The sequence below is a fragment of the Poecilia formosa genome, unplaced genomic scaffold (genome assembly GCF_000485575.1).
Source record: "Poecilia formosa unplaced genomic scaffold, Poecilia_formosa-5.1.2 Scaffold258, whole genome shotgun sequence".
Classification (NCBI taxonomy): Eukaryota; Metazoa; Chordata; class Actinopteri; order Cyprinodontiformes; family Poeciliidae; genus Poecilia; species Poecilia formosa.
Genome location: NW_006800197.1, coordinates 845492 through 861473, shown reverse-complemented (window position 1 = coordinate 861473; position 15982 = coordinate 845492). Strand labels below are relative to the sequence as shown.

Below are 15982 nucleotides of genomic sequence, written 5' to 3'. Positions count from 1 at the left end.
AAGGGGGAGGGTCTGAGCAGCAGGTACATGCGGTTGATTGACAGCACTACAACCCTCCTCGTTGCTCTGATCGGTTGTTTCTGACTGAGCTGTGTATTTCTGTATTTCACGCTGGTAGTTCACATATTATCTGTCATATTGTCCCAACATAGTGGCAGTTTTAACAATTGTGTACAAAACATATTTTTATAAAAGTTATATACTGTTGGATTGATAATATATATTAAATAAACATATAGGGTAAATTGTGCTTAAAATGCCATTGTGCTGCCTCTGATGCCTCAGTGCGTCATGCTAAGGCTTTAATAGGAAATATAGAAGGTGTAAGAAATGTCACATTTTCTCAGAATTTCTTTGTCAGCCATCTCTGTACAGCTGAATAAAATCACTCACATTCACAAAAACACATCCTTGAAAAGATGCAGATAAAACTGCAGCTGTAGTGTCTTTCTGGGTTGTAAAGGTTGCAGACCCTTGGGCTAGACTTCTTTCTCTAGTTGTTTTTTGTTTTTGGCAGATACAATGAAAACAGTTTGAATTGTCAATATTCTGTGGAACTATGACCAGAAGAGGTCCCTCTTTGTTTTGCATTCATGGGATCTTAGAGGGAAAATAGCAGCTACACTGCAAAAACAAAATCTTACTAACATTTTCTGTCTAGTTTCTAGTGCAAATATTTTCTTACACTTAAATTAGGACAAAAATAATTAAATGAAAGGATTATAATAGTTTTGGGTTTTTCACTTAGTTTAGTTTTATTTCATTGCAACTTTTTGTCTAATTTAATTAGCTTTAATTAGTCTTTTTAGTGTGTTTATTAATTTTTATTAGTTAAATATTGTTTAGTTTTAATTATAGTAGTAGTTTTTGTTTGTTCATACTTTTGGACCTTTTTGAAAGTCAAAAAGTCAATTATTAATTATAATTAATAATTAATTAATTATTACCCAATTAATTAATAAATAAATTGGGTAATAATTTATTACCCAATTATGATCAATTGGGTAATAAATACTCAACATACCAACTATTGTTGAACAACCAACATATTATGGTGTTTTCTCCCAACTTGCTGTCGGCCACCAGGAGAATGGAGGACCATAATTAACAGTTGTCATAAACCACATGTTGAGTGGGGGTGGGGGAATCTATTTCACATGAAATCAAACTTTTTTCCTCATGAGTTACCAATTATTTTTATACTGTATAATATATTTTCATAGGTAATGAAATTTTTCTATTACTATCAGTTTTCATTTGATTCTAGTTAACTATAATGTAGTTAACTACAACATTACAGGAAAGCAATTTTTTTGTCAGATTTTCTTTAAAAAAAAAAAAAAAACTGAAACTTTCCCCATTAAGCACCGTCTTGTTTTGGTCTGAAATTGTAAAGCATAATGTACAGAGTTTTGTAGTTGTAAGGTATCAAAACATGAATCTGGACCATTGGTAGTCACGTCTACATCTGCTGTTTTTTTTGTTGTTTTTTTTACAGATCTGACCCTGTAGTCTTTCAGCATCAGCTGGAGTCGACTGACTTTTGGCCTCGGTGAAGTAACGAGCCGCCTGAAATAAAGGTAAGGACCTGCTGCCCCAGGACAGTTTGATCCGTCCACTTCAATCTCTCAGCCTGACGCTTTGCGGCACTGGTATGCGTGTTCTGCATTTGTGTGTCTGTTTGCGTTAGCGTTTCTTTATGCCTTTTACACACTTGTGGGCATGTGTGTGTGTGTGTGTAACTTTAGTGCAGGTGATAGAGAGTCCACTCCAACAGAAAGGCAGAGAGAAATGCATCACTTTAAAGTAAACGTGTTTAGAGTCGGCAGTCAGAGGGAGGAAAGGTTTTTCAGAGCCTTGAGGGAATAGTAGGTGGACAAATGCACACAGAATAACCACACAGCAACCTTTAGCTCATGAAAAGATGATAATGAATCAAAGATAAGATGGATGTCAGCAGGTACTAGCTAACGCGCGTCCACGCCAGAGTTTGTTGTTTACCTCGCGAACCTCACTTCCTCCAGAACAGAGCAGCTCCCAAGAGTAGCGCAAGCATTCTGGGAGAGCTGCTGAATTTCAGCAACAGAAACGTGAATAAACAGAAAATCGATGGGGCTTCGTGGTGTGAGGGTTGCTGGGCAGTTTTCCCAATTACTGCCAACTTTGCTCGCCGTTGGTGGCGCGTGTCAACTCCGAACGAAGTCGCCTGACATTTACTGGCAGGGCCTCTGATGTTCCCTGGTCTCAGGTTGGGTTTCATTAAAGGTGAGCAGGTAAAATATAAACTTTTTGATTATTACTGGACCACAGGAGGACATACTCTGACTCAAACTTAACACCTTTGCTTTGTTTCATACCTGCCTATTGGCTGTACTGAATAAAATCCTTTTGAAGCAAATATGATAATCAGAGAAACGGATGCTATCGCTATTTCGCTAATAATTCAGTTTCTTTCTTTAACTCTCTGATGCGTGAGTGACTGATACAGTCTTCCCTGAGTGAGTCCTTTATGACCCGGGTTACAATCAATGTGTTTTTATGCTGCTCTTGTCATTTTGATTCAAAATAATGTTTTGTATAATACTTTCTACTGTGTTTTATTTCACACAAGAATTATTTCATGTTTGAAATATTTGCATTTTTCACTTTTTTAAACGTTTTTAGAACAATTTGTAGAACATTTCTGAGAATTTGTGGAACATTTTTAAAACAACAGCAGCAATTTTACAACAATGATGAAATATCAATAATGGACAATGTTAACATCCATTATGTGTGTGTGGGCATGATGGGGGGTGGGGGCATGGAGGGGTATGCAAAAGAGCACGTTTCCTGAAACTAGCTAGCTAACCAAGCTAGCTAACATTACTGTCTCTATTCTATTATGCTATGTGTATCACGCATGTGAGTGTGTGTATGTGTGATCCATCCATCCATCCATCCATCCATCGTCGGGTAACGGGATCAGCAGCCTAAGTAAGGAGGCTCAGACTTCCCTCTCCCCAGCCACTTCTTCCAGCTCCTCCGGGGGAACCCAAGGTGTTCCCAGGCCAGCCGGGAAACATAGTCCCTCCAGCGTGTCCTGGATCTTCCCCGAGGCCTCCTCCTGGTGGGACATGCCCGGAACACCTCACCAGGGAGGCGTCCAGGAGGCATCCTGACCAGATGCCAAGTCACCTCAACTGGCTCCTCTCGATATGAAGGAGCAGCGGCTCTACTCTGAACCTCTCCTGGATATCTGAGCTTCTCATCCTATCTCTAAGGCAGATCCCAGACAACCTGCAGGGAAAACTAATTTTGGCCGCTTGTATCCGTGACCTCGTTCTTTCGGACATGACCCAAAGCTCATGACCAGAGATGAGAGTAGGGACTTAGATCAACCGGTAAATCAAGAGCTTCGCTGTTTGGCTCAGCTCTCTCTTCACCACGACAGATCGGTACAGCACCGCTTCACTGCAGACGCTGACATTTTTCCCTCATTAATGAACAAGATACTGAAATACTTGAACTCCTCCACTTGGGGCAGGACATCCTCCCCGACCCAAAGAAGGCACTCTATACTTTTCTGGCTCATTTATTTATGCATTTATTTCTATAGCTATGACTTTTTATTTTATGTATTGAAATGATAAAAGAAAGAACCTTGAACACATTGATCAACAGGTTTTGCATGTCATTCAACACATTTGCTCTCTTGGTTTTCTCATCCAGGGTGTCAGACACACACAGACAAGTAATAAAGATGCACAATAAAGTATAGGTGGTAATGTTAACTAGTTGGTTAGATAACTAGTGTTGGGTAACTTTGAAGAAGGCTAATATGTTGATTTGTGACAATTACGCTGTCACAGTACTCATGATTGACAAACACAAACGCATTTGTGAGATAAAAAATAAAGATAATACTTATATGTAAGAGTTCTTGCTGTGTAAAATAATATTATTCAGGGGTGGCACTTAGGTCTCAGTGTGTTTGGTTCACAAAAAAAATGTTTTCCTGACAGTCACAGTTGGTAAGAAACAAAGATTCCCATTAAATTCCATAGGAAATGAATGCGGGTCATTTTGGACCCACTCACAGAAGAATGGGGTAGTAACATAAAACATGCTATTTCTTAAAATGTATAAAAGGTAAATTCAAAATTTAATTGCATGATATCAGTATCATGTTTCCCGAGGAATACCTGGAATATGAAGTGATGAAAACTTTTCATTACAAAGATATTGCAATAAGATGACCTCACCGGGTCAAAAAGGACCCAGTTACACATCAGAGGGTTAAGCTGTTGTCCTCCATTTATTACAGCATTATTGCTTAAATGTATGCTGGAGCCTTTTTATTATTATAATATTTTTTTTTTAAAATCAGGATAGCCCTTTTTTCAGACAAACAGAAGAGTTTGTGTCTGGAAAAAAAGTTATTTTTTGAGAGTCCTTTTGTATGGTTTTAAAATGTTATGTATTCATTAGTGATGGGACTCTTAAAATTTTTAATTGAGTTAATTGCAGGGTCTAATGAATTAATTGCAACTAATCACATTTTAATCAAAAACGCTATATAACCCCTTAACCCATAAAAAACCCAACATTTTCAATTCAAAAACCCTGTTTCTGCTAAATTATAGAATATAGACATTTATTCAAAAAGCACAACACGAGATATTTATTCTTTTTAATCTCTTGAGAATCTTACATGCACCTTTGAAATAAAATTGAGCAATTTGTCACTTCTGGGTTTCTTGGAGACACTTTTGGAATTTAATTTCGGTTTTGAAATTTGTTTTTATATTTGGCATTTTAGATACCTATAAAATATATTTTTAATGATTTTCCACTCTAGTAATAAGGTAAATTTAGGAATTTGAATTCAAGGTAAATATATTTGAGAGGCTACGGGTAAATGAGGAAGACCAAATCGATGACCAGATAAGTCGAACCTTTTTGAACAGGATCTATGAACACCAAAATGTGCGAGAGTTCACAACCCAGACTCACTTTGGAATCACAACTGAACTCAGAGAATACCACAAAAACAAAGAGACACAGGTGAACTTAAATAGTCAAGTGTACTTTATAGTCAAAGATCTATGTAACAGGGTTAACACAGAAGTTTGAAATCGCGTTTCACCAGTTCCAGTATTCACTGCACCACATGTGCAGTTAAACATATAAATAAGACATTGACAGTAACCCCTCCCCCTCACACACACTGCAGTACACTGTGCAATAATAAGACAATAAGAAGAATATCAACAATAAACAGCTGAAGCAATAAAAGGTAATAATGAACCCACAAAGGTGGAGGAAATTAACTGGAAAGCTTAGCGCAAAAACTAAGACCATGAAAAGCTGTTTATATGTGAAGGCTGGTATTAATGCCACAAATAAAAAAAAAGGAAAAGGATACATGGATATGTAATATTTCCATGGCAAACATTAAAAGACAATAGTAAAAGAAATATGACGTTTATGGTTCTCGCTAACAGATAAGATCTTACCCCGAGGGCACATTCCTCTAAACTTTAAGAACTTTCAACTTGAAGAATAACCTGTTTTTTTGTGAAGTGCAACGAGATAGCATTTGATGTGAATTGGAACTGTATTAATGAACTGAATTGGTTTAATATCTGCCTGTTCTCCACTCAATCTCACTTGTTATCGTGTCCATTTCATCGCCCTCCAGCCTTCCAGTCTGTGCCAGATTAGTAACAGCTCCTGCCAGTAGATGTCCAGGGTTTTCTTCTTCGTTTGATCTCCTCATTATGACCACATTTCAGTGCCCTCGTCTGACTTGTGCCAAGCTTCTGATCTCTGGACATCAACCTTGTTTCTGTGCCCCCACCTTTCAGTTTTACCTTACCCTGGGATAAATCATCTGATCTCTGCCTATTTGTGTGTGACCATAGGCTACCTCCTGTTATACCCTCTCAATTCCGAATTCATTGTTGACTGAATGTTTTTCATGTGTGAATGATCCGAGCCTGTCAGAGGACTCAGTTTCCATATAACCCACATCCTTGGTTTGTTCAAAAAGCTGCCAGTAACTCTACAGTGTGCAGAGTAACTTCCTGGACATGGTCAAATCCCATTCGGTCCTGAAAAGGTTAGTGACTTTCATTCTGAGTCCTTTCAGATTCGGTGTGTTTTTTTTTTTTTCTTTTGGTGACATTTCAAAAGTTTGCTCAAAATTCGCAAACTTTTGGAACAATTGGCTACTCTTTTTACCAGGCTACACTTTAGCAGTAGCCTGGTAAAATCCAGCACTTTGTTCTACACTTTGCTTCATGTATATGGTCTGAACTCTCGGCTGTTGAAAAACGACTGCTTCGTGGAGTCTTAGATTCTGTTGACGTTTTAAATGTTACCCAATCGCTGTCTGTTCCTGATGTGTGCCAGTTCGATGCTATGAAGCTTACCAGAAATTGCCTGCGCTGTAAACAACTACCCTCCACTGCAAAAAGAGAAATACCAAGTCAAATGAGATGGCTGTTCATTCAATATTTAGAAAAGTGGCCAACACAGACTGAACAAATTTGTTCACAACTTCTCATTCTGTTTGCTGATTGGCCCAGTAGAAATTCTACTGGAGGAACCCAAGTGAATGTGAGAAAGCCCAGACTGTGCAATGAAGCGAGATTTGAATCGAGTGGAATTGTACAGGAACGGAATGGCCAGGAAACCTGTTCTGTCCTTTTACAGAAATTCCAGTGTGTCCATCAGTTTTATATTTAAAATAAATCTTTTATAAGATAGCTGAATTTTCAGGTTCTTTGCATGGTTCATTAAAATTCAGTTGAATTGAACATTGGCAGTTGGCAACTTTGTGATGAGGAACTGTGGAAACTTTCCAGAACAAACTTTCTGATTTAAATGTGCCCATGTGAGTGAGTGTGCGATATCAAAGTAAAAGAGCAATTTATAAGCGCAGACAAAAAGCACACAGTATGGCATCATCCATTACATTTGAATACGTACAAAATGATTGAAAGGAATTGTTTAATAAACTGATCGGCGAATGTTTGTTTTTTGATCATTTGCTAACTTTGCCAGTTTTAAAGTGCCTACAGCAGCAGCAGCTGTAGGGAGATGGCTCCAGTGTTTCTATCTGTAATGCAAATGACAGTTCAAGTAGTTGCTAAAATACCACAAATGGCACATTTGCTTGAAATTGTCCCAAAGTACATCTCTTGAACTGCTCCCAGCTGAGAAAAATGCCTCTGTTTCTGGCCTAATTTCACATGGAGTACATTGCAAATGGGCCCATTTCTGTTCAGCCCCGATAGTCCCTGCTTCCTCAAGTGTTCTTGTGCCACAGCACAGCAGCCTTTCAATGGCAGTATGGAGTCTTTAAAGAGTCAGTGGAGGACGCCCATCAAGGCTAAGTACTTGTTTTGTTATGGTTGTTCCCCCCTCCCCCCTCACACACTTCTAACAATGCAATCAAAGCTGAAATTGTATCGCTTTGTGCCGGGAGTGGTTTTCCTTTCAACTGGCCTTGTGAACAAAAGACACTATCAAGGAAACAATGAGCTGTAGAAGAAAAAAAAATTTTCCTCCTCGCCTTCTTGTTTTCAGTAGATGTTCAGCTCCGGTATCAGTTTTAATATCAGCCTTATGAATTAACAGCGTCAGTATCCGAATCCATTAACGAACAAAAATGTGAAAGCAAATCCAGATTGCTGAGATTTTATCAAAATTACCGAGTCGGTGACAAGTATATTTCTAGAGTCCCGACAATAAAACACACTGATATGCAGTTTCTATTTCAAAGCCATAACTGATGTATACCCTGTGTTTTTTATGTTGAAATATTTAATAAGAAATGTTTATCTGAGTCATGGTAATAAGACATGTGCATGAACACTAATTTGAACATTCTTAACTGAAAAAGCATGTAATTTCAATAAACACGCTGCTCACAAAATCAAAAACTACATGACACAAATGTGCTACAAGAACATCTAGCATAATCTACTTCACACTAATCATCCATCCATCCATCCATTTTCTTTACACCCTTGTCCCTCAGTGGGGTCAGGAGGTGCTGGTGCCTATCCCCAGCTATCGTTCAGGGCGAGAGGCGGGGTCACCCTGGACAGGTCTCCAGTCTGTCGCAGCACACTAATCAGTAGAACTGAAAATAAACCATATGAGAAATGACTCAAAATCCTGCCTGCCAATTTGTTTCAAACATGAGGAATTGTCTTCTGGTGAAAACAATCAATCAATCAAATGGTGACAGCACAGTGTGTTTGGCCATCTGGACATAGCAAAATTAAACATTCAAAGCAAGTGTTTGGCTGAGGGAGAGAGAGGTGTTGGGTGAAAATGTTTGATTTGTGAAATTTCATAAATTGCTAAACTGCAGTAATAACTCAATACAACCAACTTTAAAGAGTCAGCCACTGTCAACCAAGAATTAGAGTTTAAATTTATGACCCAAGCCTGAGCCCAATCCTAAATTTCAGCCGGCTCAGGCCAAAATTATTTTCTTTATAGCCAGGTCAGGTTTCTGTGGCTCATTTAATAAGTCTCCAAAACATACAGCAGAGAAGACCAAACAAGAATGCACAAAATAAAGTTGTTAAGCTACTTATTATAGTGTAAATAAAGGAGTAAACAGTTTAACCAGTTGAGTTGAAAGTAACTTCTTATCAATCACATCCCAGATGAGTTGTACATGACTCACCCTGTGGTTCCAACAAGCGGCAAAATGGAGCTGGGAGATTTTACATAAAAGCTAAAAACAGGAGAAGTTACACTGCTTACTTAAACAGTGGTCTAAAAACGAAAGCAGTACGACAGTCATGTTGGGTTTACTTTGGGCTGAGGCCTACAATTAAAAAGTCAATACGTGTACTCTTTGGTTAGTCCAGCTGTATCCTAACATGTGGATCCAAAACTGAACATGTGCATTTTAATAAAGATTAAATGCAGATTTATATTTACCTTAGTCTTGTAAATATTAATTTACAAATATGTCTTGTATGGTAAATTAGATGTGAAAATTTGATTGTACTCTGTTATTTTGTTCTCTTTCAAAGCCACAAGAACTGAAAGATCTCATAAAATTCTGGACTGGATGGGAGAATTTACTGGCACATCTGTCTGTGGAGATTGTCAAACCTAAGTATCCCACAGCCGCCACATGCTATGAAACTTTGAGGATCCTTAGCCACTACAACTACAAATATTTTAATGATGATATTTTAGCCTGCATTTCCTCTTGCCAAACTGGCTTTGGTCTGCTATGAATGATCAGACTACCTATTGAAAGGTAATTTGCATTGAAGCTGTTCCAGTTTGTTGTATTGCAAGTAGCTGTGTTACAATATGACTGTTATGTTGTTGAAATGTATAAACAGTTATTCAGTTTAATGATTTTCTTTGATCACATGTTCTACAGATATGATTAAATGTTGAACTCATTTAAACAAAACTAGGGACAACAATACTCAGAGGAGACTGCACGTCTCTTATGTGAATCAGTAGTTTGTACTGACTCAGGCAGTTTTAAACATGCAGCAGAAATAGTTCGAATGATGTTAACATTTTATTGTATATGTTTATATAAGATAGTAAATGTTTTGAAATAAAAATACAAAAGCCAAACTAACAACTTTTTCTGATTCTTATAATGTAAGACAAATTTAAAGTCATATTAAAAATGTTAAAATTTTAGAATAAAGTGGTTCCTACAGGAAAAAAAAATTAAATTACAAATTTAGAACGTGATAGCTTCAAAATGAAATGTATAACATATAAACACTAACATCCCCTTTAATTGTGGTAAAACATGATCAGCATTTTGGTTTACGTTTAAATTTCTCCTTTTGTTTTAAATATGGACAACCTGCACACGCAAAACTGGACTGCAGCAACGTAAATGTCACAGCCAAAAATCTGACGGTTTACTGCACCTCGAAATGCTGCCATTTCTTCATCAGTCAGTTGCAAATTGGAGTTTAGCACTGTGACATAGGACTCTTCCTGAAGAGGAAGCCCACTGTCTTCCCATTCAATTTCGGGAATCTTTACACCCTGGAAAAAACAAGGAATTTACTTTGTCAGATATTGTAGGTTAGTAACTTGGTGAATAAAACTATACATGCTGCACAAGAAATTGTCCAATTAAAATGTACTTCTGTAAAGGAATTGTGTAGTTCAGAAATTAGATTATGTGTATGACCAATAACCCACAGCTGGCTACGAGTCATGTTGCTTTCATTTCTAAGAGGACGATTGTCCCAGCCACTGCGGAAAGTATCCAGGTCATCCTGCTGGTGTGGCGTGGAAGACATAATGGCAACAGAAGAGGTGTGCTTTGTTTAAAATGCTGAGGTATCCCACTCCTTCAAGGTCATGTAGCACATAATAGATGCATGTTACAGCTTTCCACAGATCTTTCTAGACACTCAATCCTTCAATTATGGAATAAGAAACGGTGAAACACTGCCCTTTGGATCTCGTCGTGTTGAAGTCTACACAAAGCGAATGTCACTATAGACGTTAAAATATTAAAGCTTGTCATATACACAAACCTTTGATTGTGGGCCCTCTTCCCAGATATGAAGCTGCTTCTTCCTGTCCCACAAGTCAAACACGAGTTGTACCACCGCCACATTTTCCACTCCTTGATCAGCATGTACCCTAAAGTCAGTGAGCAACTTATTCAAAATCTTCCTAATTATGTAAAAGTACACTACATTAATGAGAAATTTTAACAGAGATCAAAAATTCTTTGTAAGCAAACGTATTAAGAGCAGATTGGAAGGCAGAACTTTCTATGTTAACATAACTCTTATGAAAAGATAAGACATAAAATGATTTAGTTTCAGGGTTTATTTGAACAGGTACATGTTTCCATATAACCTTAAAGAAATCCTCCATGACCTCTGGTTGGATTACTGAGTGACCCTATAGGTTCTCCATCAACTTGTTCTCAGATGGTAAATCTACCTTATATTTGAAACCCAACCTGTTCAGTGGTGTGTGTGTTCAAATGTTTACATTTTAGTTTTCTGTGACAGGACAGCAATGAGACTTCTCAGATACTGTAAGCCTTATTTTCTAAAGATGATTGGCAGCACAAAATTGGAGCAAATCAACAACAACACCGCTTTGTTGTTCTGATTGCCAAGTGAGTTCATGCAGAGCCCTAAAATTTTCTCAGCAACACACATAATCCAGCACCAAAGTGTTTCTGCTGATTTAACCTGAAATTGATTTGTGACATCCCTACTTAAACGAAAATAGAACGGTAAAATAAAGAAAGTAATTCCCTACAACCTGTACACTGTACTCATTATGACCATATCGATCCTTTGTAACAATGTCACCTGTTCATGTTGAGGCGCCATAAAGTCAAAAGTGACGACAGGAGCGACTGTTTTCCCATGTTGCTTTTGCATCTTCTTGTTCAAGTAGAGTTAATTTGTCTATGGAAGTAGCACACAATGTTGAGACTCATTCTCAGTGGTATTTACAAAAGTTGGAAGCAGCTAGCTTGGAAACCAACAGACGTATTTAATAATTCGATCAAATTGCCAAACTATGCCTTTAAGGCATGATAAATACCACAATGTCATTGATGGTGTTTCCGTTTACAATGGAGCAGATTTGAAACGTACAAAAGTCTAGATGCTCACTAGTTTATTTCATACATGATGGTGGTGCGTTTTCTCCATCGTTGCTAATGATTAGACATGTACCATAATGAAATATTTGGTTTCATCTCACTTGCAAGGTAAGGTAATTTTATTTATATAGCACATGTTCAGCAACAAGGCTTGCCTTACTTACTTGCTAAGTACATGAGTATTAATCTCACCTTATAAAAAAGTGATAATTGCAAATCTGCGAATACACTGAAGGCTGCCGGTCCTTGTGACTAGTGGCTGTCAATTGGCGTCTTTTTTCCTCGTCAACAGGTTGGCTATAAAAAGTTTGGCTTGCATCCTGGTCTGCTTGTGCAGCACCCTATGACGTCCAATAATTAAAACAATATTATTAAGTTAGCAACTTTACAGGACTTAACACACGAATAGGTTGTTTTGACAGTCGTCATGGCAGCGTGGGCTGCTTTCTGAAGAACGTGGCATCACGTGCAAAGGGTCAACAAAATAAAATTTCTTTTCTGGATCAAGGCTGAAGTTGGAAATAACATTAAGAACTTTTCGCCATTTCTTTTCAAACCACATGCTGACAACATTGTTGTAAGGTAAAACATGCAGACACAAATACGTGAATGTATACCAAATATTTAAGTCAAACTAGATGGTCATTTTTTTATTACTATAAACATTAACTCTAGTAAATGTGGCTGTGTTCTAATCACTTAAAATAACTAGACTTCTCATAAAGGTAAAAGTTAATATAATTTATAAGGTGATATTCTCATTGAGATTTGGGAGACAGAAAAAAACTGGTCAAACGCCTGATAGCCAGATAATACAACATATTAGTTGGAAAACTTCTTTGAAAATAATTTTTTTTTAACTTTAATCATTGACACATCAGTGTATTCCAGTCATGTCAATATCAGAATTAAAGAGATTTTGCATGCATTATAAAAACAAATTACATGTTTAGAAAATTAACATAAATTTACAAAAAACTTGGAATGAAATTTGAACCTAAAATGCTCTATAACCAGGAAAATGTGGAGACTGAGATACTTGGAATGTATTCCTATCAAAAATGACACATTTGACATTATAGATTTAAACTTGTATCACAATTTATACATCAGGAATTTAGGTTCATGTAATAAACTAAAAGATCAATTTTCTATGCATTATAAAAACAGATGGCACTCGACAACAGCATTTGTACGTTACTGTTTTACTATTAAAAACAAACGACTGGGGCTGCATTCTCAAGTTGTCTGAAGATTTTCTGTGGTGCGGAACAATTGGTGGTCCAGCGAGGGGAACCCCTGTAAAATGTCAGTCACTAACCGCAACACTGAAGCCAGGACCAAAGCCTCCCATGCAGTGCATTGCATTGTAAAGTGAGGGTGGGCAGTTTTACAGTCTCAATCTTTTACTGGATGAATTCAGTGGCAGATTGATTGTTCAATATAAAAGTTCATTACAAAAACTGGTCTGTTAATCCTCAGAAACAAAAAGAAAAATACAGGAGTAGCAGAGAGTAGGTGGAGTGCTACGTAATATACTATTATCTAGCCGAGAACACAATTACGTGACCACCGCCACGGCTACCATCCTGACCTGTCAGCTCTGCTTCTTCATGTGTTTCTTTGTCCTCAGTTTTTTTCCCCTCTTTTCTTTTTTGTGCTTGTGAATTTTTCCCTTTCAGGTCCACAGACTGAACAGGAGGATTAGATAGTGACCCGAGATGCCATCTCACCACAGTAACAATCCTCCTGACTTTACACATTCCTGAGTCACACTAGTTAATGAGGCACTCTGCCGATCCTCTGACAGATAGAAAACTGACTTTGTACAAAGAGACTTGCTGTGGGTTTGTGGTTTCAGTGGAGCCTCTGCTGCGCTGCAGAAATATGATAAAGCACTTTTTAAGTAAAACACATCTATCATAGTTTAGCTGCACCTAAACTTGTTCATCCCCCCACTGCCATTTAGATTAATTAGTGGAATCCAAACATTACCAAGCATTTAAAATAAGTAAACTGCACAAGTACAGTTTGTATCCACATTCAACACAAAATCCTACCTCTTAATGGCTACCAGAGTTTCAATATTAAATCCTGAAAAAAATAATTCATAAGCAAGCAAGCCAGTAAATCAGATGTGGTCTCAAGCGCAACCCATCAAGGGTCAACTACGTACAAAAGGTTTAAGAGATAAAAGACCTCAAAAGTGTAGACTATTGACAGTAAAATTTTAATATAGTCAAGTCAGTTGAATTGTCTAAAACATTCAGCACAAACATGGATTGGGTAAAATTTAAAACCTCAATAGAGTCCACACCAGAGAAATTTTTTCTCAATAGCTGAGGGCCCGGACCCTCAGGACGAAGCAAGACGTAGTACCAGAGGCTGATTTTTACTAGCCTATCATGACGTATGTAAAGCAGAGGTTAATGCTATTAAGCTCGCCGGAAATAGCCCGCGCTGTAAACCACCATCCCCACTGCGAAGAGGGAAGTGCCGAGCCAAGCAAGATGGCTATCAATGTTAATTCAATATCTGGAAGTGCGCCCAACAAATAACAGATTTGACTGAATGATTCAAATGGTTCTTGTTGGATGTGTTTATTGCACAAAAGCCGCTGGTTTTTATTTTTTCGCCTGTAAACCTATTTTGCTCTGGGGCGGCTTGAATCAACGGCACACACCAAAAAGCTAATTACAAAAAAATAAAATGCACACACACACACGCACGTGTTCTTTAGAATCAGTTGTTATCGTCATCTGACAGTCCCTGCATGTGAAACCTGCAGTAAAATGCTGTTTACAAAAACGGAAAGCAATGTTGAAGTACAGAATACTCCATCTGAGCAAGATTCATGATCCATACCACCTTGGAAAAAACTTTCAAAACTGTTCAGGTGAAGCAGTTGCTCGCATGAAATCGTACGTGCCCCCCCAACACCAGCACCCCCCTCATCCTCACACCCACCCTGGTCTTTCAACCAAGCTCACTCTCTGAACAGGCAAAAGGTTTTCATCTTGCTGTCCTGGGGTGATGCTGATGCTCTCTGACTCTAACAGATAATGCCAGCCAGGTTCAGTCATATACCTGCTGGTCTTTTGCTGCAGTTTCCCGTCATTTGAAGATCAGGATACCCTTTGAAGATCAACTTTTCTTTCCAATTCTGGCAAAGTAGGCGACGGAGAGGAAGAGAAGAAGGAGAAAAGAAATGCATCTTCATTCGAAGCTGATTTGAACAACTTGGAAACATACATTACCCAGGAAGGAAGGATGGCTAGAGAGAGATAGGACTTGCTTGTGGGTTTAAGATGGTGGTAGAACTGGTGTCTGTGTCAAATTCCACTGCTTTTGTTTTATTTTTTTCTGGGGTTTAAGCTGAGAGAACCATCGGCTCCATGCCGATGGTTCACCTGGAGGCACCTGGAGAGTCGAAGCTAAAAATCTCTGGGCTTTGACAAATACATTTACATGCTACACACAGAAGATAACTTTATGCAGTCTGGTCACATCTTGAATGTTCAAAATGTATTTATTTATTTACTTATATATATTTTTTTACATTTAGCTGCCCCATAAAAAGAAAATATACCTTGGTGGGCAAAGATTTGGTTGTAAAATGTAAACAGAGAATGGAAATGTAAAAGCCTGGGAATCACTTCAAGGCATTCTTTTCTTTTTCTACGATTCTGAATTAAATTTCACAAATACAGACTTTAGCTCTCGCTAGCTGGCTTTTGCCAAACACGATCCAACACGAAATGTGAACCTTGCTACACTCAACATTAAAGTATAGCAAGAAGCTTAGTCCAAATTTCTACATGTTTCATTGTAGAAGACAGGATCTTATAAACACAACAATGAAACAACGGTAATGACATTTGGTTGTTGACTTTTAATGCAACTCTGTTGAAGCCAGGCTTCAAATGTCTGAATGTTGTTCCCATTCACAAGAAGCAGTTTAATATTTAATATTAGTTTTGTCCACAGTGCAGTGTAGTAGACTTTCTCAAGAAGCTCTAACTATATATTTTATTTATTGTCTTCTTCAATAAGTTGATTAACTGGACTAAACCTTATTTTAATATGCAATTTAATCTCTTGAAATAATTGTTATTTGATATTTTCTTCATATTCTACACGACCCAGTACTAACTTTCCACCCTGTTAGAATGTTTCCTTTTTTGCTTTCAAAAAGACTAAAATTACATAAAAACCCATTTACTGCAAGTGACATAAGTTGGGTTTTGGAGTGAATTCAGCTGTTGAAAACAAGGTTCAACTGTTACTCTCTCCTTACTTTTTAAAACTTAAATAAATTGAAGTTGTATGAGTAAACCTTAAAGT

General features: G+C 37.7%; 1 long non-coding RNA gene across 1 annotated transcript; it reads left to right on the top strand.

Moving 5' to 3' along the window:
- The first annotated feature begins 1172 nt into the window (after positions 1 to 1172).
- On the top strand, positions 1173 to 15733 carry LOC107838452 (uncharacterized). Its single transcript, XR_001664516.1, has 3 exons — positions 1173 to 1183; positions 12826 to 12830; positions 15650 to 15733. It is a non-coding gene; the product is annotated as an uncharacterized LOC107838452 (long non-coding RNA).
- Positions 15734 to 15982: the final 249 nt, after the last annotated feature.